General features: G+C 35.3%; 1 protein-coding gene across 2 annotated transcripts in view; it reads left to right on the top strand.

Annotated features, from left to right (window-relative positions):
- Positions 1–277: 277 nt before the first annotated feature.
- Positions 278–6,032, top strand: part of LOC131681931 (uncharacterized) — a 323,359-nt gene continuing 317,604 nt past the window's right edge. The window contains exon 1 of one of the 2 annotated variants that reach the window (XM_058963033.1): positions 278–485. The gene's annotated coding sequence lies outside the window, so the exon portion shown is untranslated. Of the gene's footprint in view, positions 509–6,032 lie in introns of both variants that reach the window. The other variant, XM_058963034.1, reaches the window with a different exon arrangement.

The raw sequence follows: 6,032 nt of genomic DNA, 5'->3' as shown, positions 1-6,032 counted from the left end.
AGAAAATGAGCATTCCGAAAGAATGCGTAAACAATATGTTGCGGTGGTTGAATTTTCGCTGCCAGTCTTGTTTGACCTTAGTTTAGCATGGCACACGACGATGGTGGCTCCAGAATATGCCGAGTCTCGGTGTATGCATTTATGCAGACTGGCGGGTTAATGTAGAAGGATAAAAAACACCTCGGAAGCGGGTTGTGGTCGTTAACAGGGGGGCGGTGCGGGCGTTCAGACGAGCTGATCTCCGTTCGGGAAGGCGCTGTATAGAAAAGGAAAGCGCGTTGTGGAAAATGATTCAGTTGTGCGGTGCATTTCCACCAGTTTACATCTATCGGCTGCGAACTAGGAGCAAAAAGTGATTAAAGATTCGGGCTTAGTTTTTGAGCGGTTTGACAAAGTGGAGTAACGGCCGTTTTTTTTATTTGTGGTTCTGAATAGTTTTACTGTGTGGTGCTTTGCGGTAGTAAGCTGTGAAAGTGGTCTTACATGTGAGGATAGTTTTTGTTTGCTGGTAGAATCGTTTCTGTCGTTTGCATGTTACTAGCCAGTAAAAGGAATGTGGAAACGAAGCGTCGTAAACGGGAATTCGACGGTTAAATAAATTGCTGCAAGGCGTTCCAACAGTATTTGGCAAGGAGAGTTAGTGGGTGGAAAATATTAAATTCGATCTGCGTCGATTTTGAGCGATAATTAGCTGTTGAAGTGAAAGTGTTAACTTGGTGACACCTGTTAAACGTAACTTCATTGGCTACTCAGATATTTAAATTTGAAAAATGCAAGTGTTTAATTTGGCATGTTATTTAGTCTATGAACTCTTCACGGAAATTTTCAAATATTTCCTGCGTTTGGGAAAGTTAGCGACTGACCCTAAGACTATTCGTGCTTCGTGGATATGTAGAAACTAATGGATTATTAACAATATTTTTCAGCTCTTATCCTGAATCTGAACATTGAAATTATATCAAAGAATTAATGAAGTAATAAGTGCAAAATCTTAGAAAATCTGCAAGGATGCGATATCAGAATTGAAAGAATAATAACTTACCCCCAAATAAGATTTGGTTTGCTGATAATCTACGAATTGTGGTAAAACCGCATAGTTGGCAGCACTGCGTCTGAAAACTTATTTCTCTTTATCACTTTGCGCGGAATGATGCACACGGTATTTAAAAAAATCTGAAATATTTGTTATAGCCTCCCGTTGATGAGCGTGGCAAAATTAACCTGCAGTTTCTGAATTGAGAAAATGCTATCACATTTGCACATCGTTTGGTTAATTCATTTTGTATCTTTTAATAACTTTTTATCAATTTCTTGGATTTTCTACTAATACATATGTTAAAAAATTTCCTATGGTTGCAATATTTAACGATACTTTTTTGTGTTCACAGTATTTGTATTGAAACATTTTTGAGTAAAGAATAAATGAGCTTGTCTTTCGTTTGAAGCAACATAGGGTTAGAGATTTTTCCAAAAGAGATTTCTCTAACCCGGAAAGAGGCGAATGACCCTAAGGTTAAAACCTCTATAATCAAAAAAAAGATAATCATGTCCATGATATAAATTTTCGTTTGCAAAACATGTTTCATACTAAACTGTATAATTTGGTACACACACAAATTTTATTTTCGAAATCAAGCAGAATTTTTCCGAATTTTCATTGACAAATTTTCTTTTGACAGATTCGTTTGCTGTTATCCTGGTTTATTGAATATTGAAAATTCGGCGAAATATTGCCGACAATCGGTAAAAAAAAAATGGGTGGGTACTGTCAGAGACATAACCGAAGTGAAGTAGAGTGCACTTAGGCTGTTAATTCGAATGCTTCAATTTAAACTATCTTCCGCATGGTTGCATTACCATTTGCTGTTTCGCTATTTCTGAAAGAAATTTATCATAAAATGGTACACGTACATTGGAATGAAAAATATTCAAACATGTAATCTTCAAGATTATAGAATGAATCTAGCATAAGTTCAAGTCATACGTTTTACCTACGATTATTGAGCATTTTTAATACACGTGTAGTTGTCCCAAAATATGGCCAAATATGGCAGTTTAAAGTTTAAAAATGCGGAATAATAATATGTTCAAACTTTTATCAGACAGGTTTCTTAACGTGAAATTGAGTTATTAAATGAAGAATAAATTTCTCCTTTTATTTCATAAACAGAGAGAGCTCATATTTCTAATTATATCAATACATATATTCAACCTTTAAAACTACAGGATGATTTTCAATAGATTTTCTAAAAAAATGTAAAAACGACCTCGTTTGACAATATGGATTTTTCTTGACAGTGAATTTAGCCACATGGGTTAGTATTTTTGACAGAATTATTCGTAATTTTGCGTGCAAAAAGTGACAAAATATGTTCGATTCTGTGTCTTTAACGTCGGCTGTATCGGAAAAAAAAACAAAAACGGCATACATTGATAAAATAAAGTACCCATTAATGCGTAGAAAACTATCAATTTTCAATAAAAGTGGAATAACTCACTAACGTACTCATTAATGAGTACAGACCTTGTACGTCAACCTGTGTACGTTTTATCTATTATTTTTCGCAGAACAGTAACAACAAAATGCGTAAAAAGTACCCATTCATGTAAATCGACCTAGAATGAAAAATATTGAAAATAGAAATATTACTGAACTAAAAAAAGACATTACAAAGCATCAATTTTACATTACATATTTTCATTCTCATAAAAGTATACGAATCTTGCTATGACCCAATTGTCGCAAAAACACTGCAGTCATCACGTATGATAATAACCGACAACGAATGTAGTACCAGGATCTTATTTTTAATGAAGAATTTCACTTGCTGAGCCGCGAAATTTGCAAACAAGATACGTGAATTGAACATTGAATCATTTAGTCGAACATAAAATAAGCTAGCCTTAATGTAAATGTAAAGTTTCCGTGATACATCTACCTATTATAGAATTAATCTGGTACTATGGATCGTTAAAAACTGTCTATACTGTATATTAGTTTATGCGATTGTATATATAACGTTTTCCTAGTTTGCCCCGAGGACGGAGTACTTTAAGAGTCCCTGGGTAGTGTTACAATACTCTATACTCAATACTCTCTTTGCGAAGCTACTCGTGTTAAATCATCAGCAGAAAATCATAATATCACAGATAACACAATTCCTTTACACAACGCAACAACCGGTGCTAATCAAATAGTCTATAGCACTCGCACTGCCGCTTGCCAGAAGAAAACGTGTACACTTTAATGTACTTTCTAGTGTACAAATATAGACCGCGGTGCACTCTGGGGCGCGCGCCTTGGTCAATTTATCGGAACACGACGAAGATAAATCAAAGAGCAAGAGAGCGTAGTTTTCTCGCACCAAATTACCCCATCGCAAAGTGGCACCTCTGCATATAAAGTTGTGACAAAATTATGAAAAAATATAGATATGAACACTTCAGCGCAAAAATGCGCAAGATGAGTCCTATATATCTTAAAACTACACTAAATTTTGAGTCAGATTCATAATAAGTGATTCTTGATTCAGAGCAAACGTTTTTGGTTTCTGCACAAAAACCTTACTTTTATAGTTTAGCATATTCATTCATCTTTCCAACGAATTCAGATATCGCCATTTGAAGTTCGAAGATACAAACAATTCGAATGAATTGAATTGAACAGAAATCCTCGACATTACTTGCTTCAGTGAAATTTGGGTAAAACGGGTATTGAGAATGGGTTCGAAGAAATATGTAGACATTTTAAAATCTCTCTAGCTCTAGTTTAACTTGATGAAATTGAATTCTGTTTAATTTGTAACTGAAAGAGCTTTTTTCTTTCCAACCAATCTTTTTCTCGAAATTCTATCATTTTCAGATTCCTCAGATGATTCTACCCCAATTTGATGTACCGATTAGGGTTTCCCAAAATGACATCATGTTAAAAAAGTCATCGGGCTCACTTCTTAAACGAAAGGTTAGGGTATCAGGACCACTTTCTTCTTCGGAGTGAATTTGTTAAAACGCTCCCTACTAGTGGTGAATTTTGTTTTTTTGTTAAATGGGCCGATTTTGGGTAAAATTTCAAATTCATGCTTGTTGAAGTGCTTCTGAACTGTCTTATTTTTGCTGAACAAAAGTGTATAGCTACGGCTAAAGTTTTTGCTAGATAACCTTTTGATGTTTTATTCATAAAAAATAACACTGTTCCACAAAATAAAACAATTTCAGTGTGCTTAGTCTGCATTTTGTTTTTCGTAAAATAGGAGGAAAATGATGAAAAATGGCGTTTTCTTCTTGTCTCTACTACACCAGAATCGGTTTTTATGAGCATTTGACGATTTTTTTAAAATTATTTAGCGTTAATACACAAACAAAAATTTCCCGTTTTGTGGGCGCAATAACATTTCTTCTCTGATACATACGGGATTTCAGATTGGTTTTTTATTCCATTCAATTTTGGTCGTTAATAAACTTCAAAAACCCTGAAAACGGATATCTAAATATATTTGCAAAGTCGATATGATTTTAAATGAAAATTATGCTGGCATATGAGCTAAAAGGTATACAAATCATAGTTTTTGACTACACAAGATAGGTCTTGCTGAGCTAGGACATATTTCTTGAGCCACCCCAATATGGTGGATCCATTTTTTTAATCACACTCACAAGAACCCCAAACGAGGTATTGAGAAAACGCTCACTATGATGCATTTTTTCAGCTGTATGAGTTCTACAGTGTGTCCCACATATATACGTTCACCCCATTTTTTCAGGGCAACTTTTTTTTTGTTTGAAATTTTGAAACCCTGGTGCGTTTCGTTTTGTTATGAGCTTGAACTTGTGAGCTTGTGCGACCACCCCTGGGCTGCTACTCCGTTATCGATCTGGACTAGCTGAAGTTGCACAGAGAATAAGTAGATAATTTTACTTGGGAATAGCGAAACATCTTTCAATGTGCAACTCCTGGTAATCTTAAAGTATTGATCAATACCTGCGCCGGCCAGGCCCGAACGTAGATCGCGGAAGGAAAGGGAAGGAATGGTTAGTCCGATACTTGCTTTTGCCGTATATACTACTGCGCACTCCACAAGTATCACAGGAGGAGGATATTTTTGTTAGTAAGAGTATTGAAGTTGGATCACTTCTTCTTTACCGACGCCAGAAAGGTGACTTCACTATCTGGACTAGATATCGATCCACCAAACTCATAGACCGTGGATGAACGGCTTTACTACCCTTCCGAAGGAAGACATGACCACAGATTTTTTCACCTCAGAAAAATCTCAACGACCTCGGCTGGAATTGAACCCAGGCAAATTGGAATGAGTGGCGGTCACGCTTACCACTCAACCACCGGCGTCGTCACTCTGGTGCGTTTCGTTTTGTTATGGCAGTTTAAGTGAAAAAAGTGGTGTCCCAAATTTATACGTTGACCCTTCCATTTCTTGGACAATTTTTTTTCTTTTCATTCAAAAAATCCAGCTTTTCAACGTGTGTTTTAAAGCTTAATCAACGATTTTTCTCCAAGTTTGGAAATCCTGGTGCATCTTGTTCGTTTATTATGGCAATTTAAGTGTGTCCCTTATTTAGCCGTTCACCCTATTTTCTCAGAATAACATTTTTTAATTGAAACGTACTGCACTAAGTTTTCGTAGTTTGTTTTAAAGCCCAATTTACGAGGTTTCTCAAAACTTCGAAGCTTTGGTGCATTTCGTTCGTTTGTTATAACAGTTTAAGTGAAAAAACTTTTTCCTGGATTTATATGTTTACTAAGAAAAAAATATATCACGGTGTCTTTTGTCGAACAACTTTATTCAAAAAAATTCGGCATCTGTAAAACTTCGGGATATGAAAGAATGGACTTTTCCCTTTCATTTGAAAGTAAAATTAAAATATTCTGTCGGGGGGTCTAGAACAACTTTTTATTTTAAAGTTTTTTGATTGAAAACTTAAGTTATTTGATGAAATTAATTCGCATTTTTTGCCACTAATTGGCACTATAGACATTCAAAAAATACTAAAAGTGAGAATCTGATGAACAATCC

Source organism: Topomyia yanbarensis, chromosome 2 (assembly GCF_030247195.1).
Source record: "Topomyia yanbarensis strain Yona2022 chromosome 2, ASM3024719v1, whole genome shotgun sequence".
Taxonomy (NCBI): Eukaryota; Metazoa; Arthropoda; class Insecta; order Diptera; family Culicidae; genus Topomyia; species Topomyia yanbarensis.
Note: the sequence above shows the minus strand (reverse complement) of the source record. Positions and strands in the feature narration are given on the sequence as shown.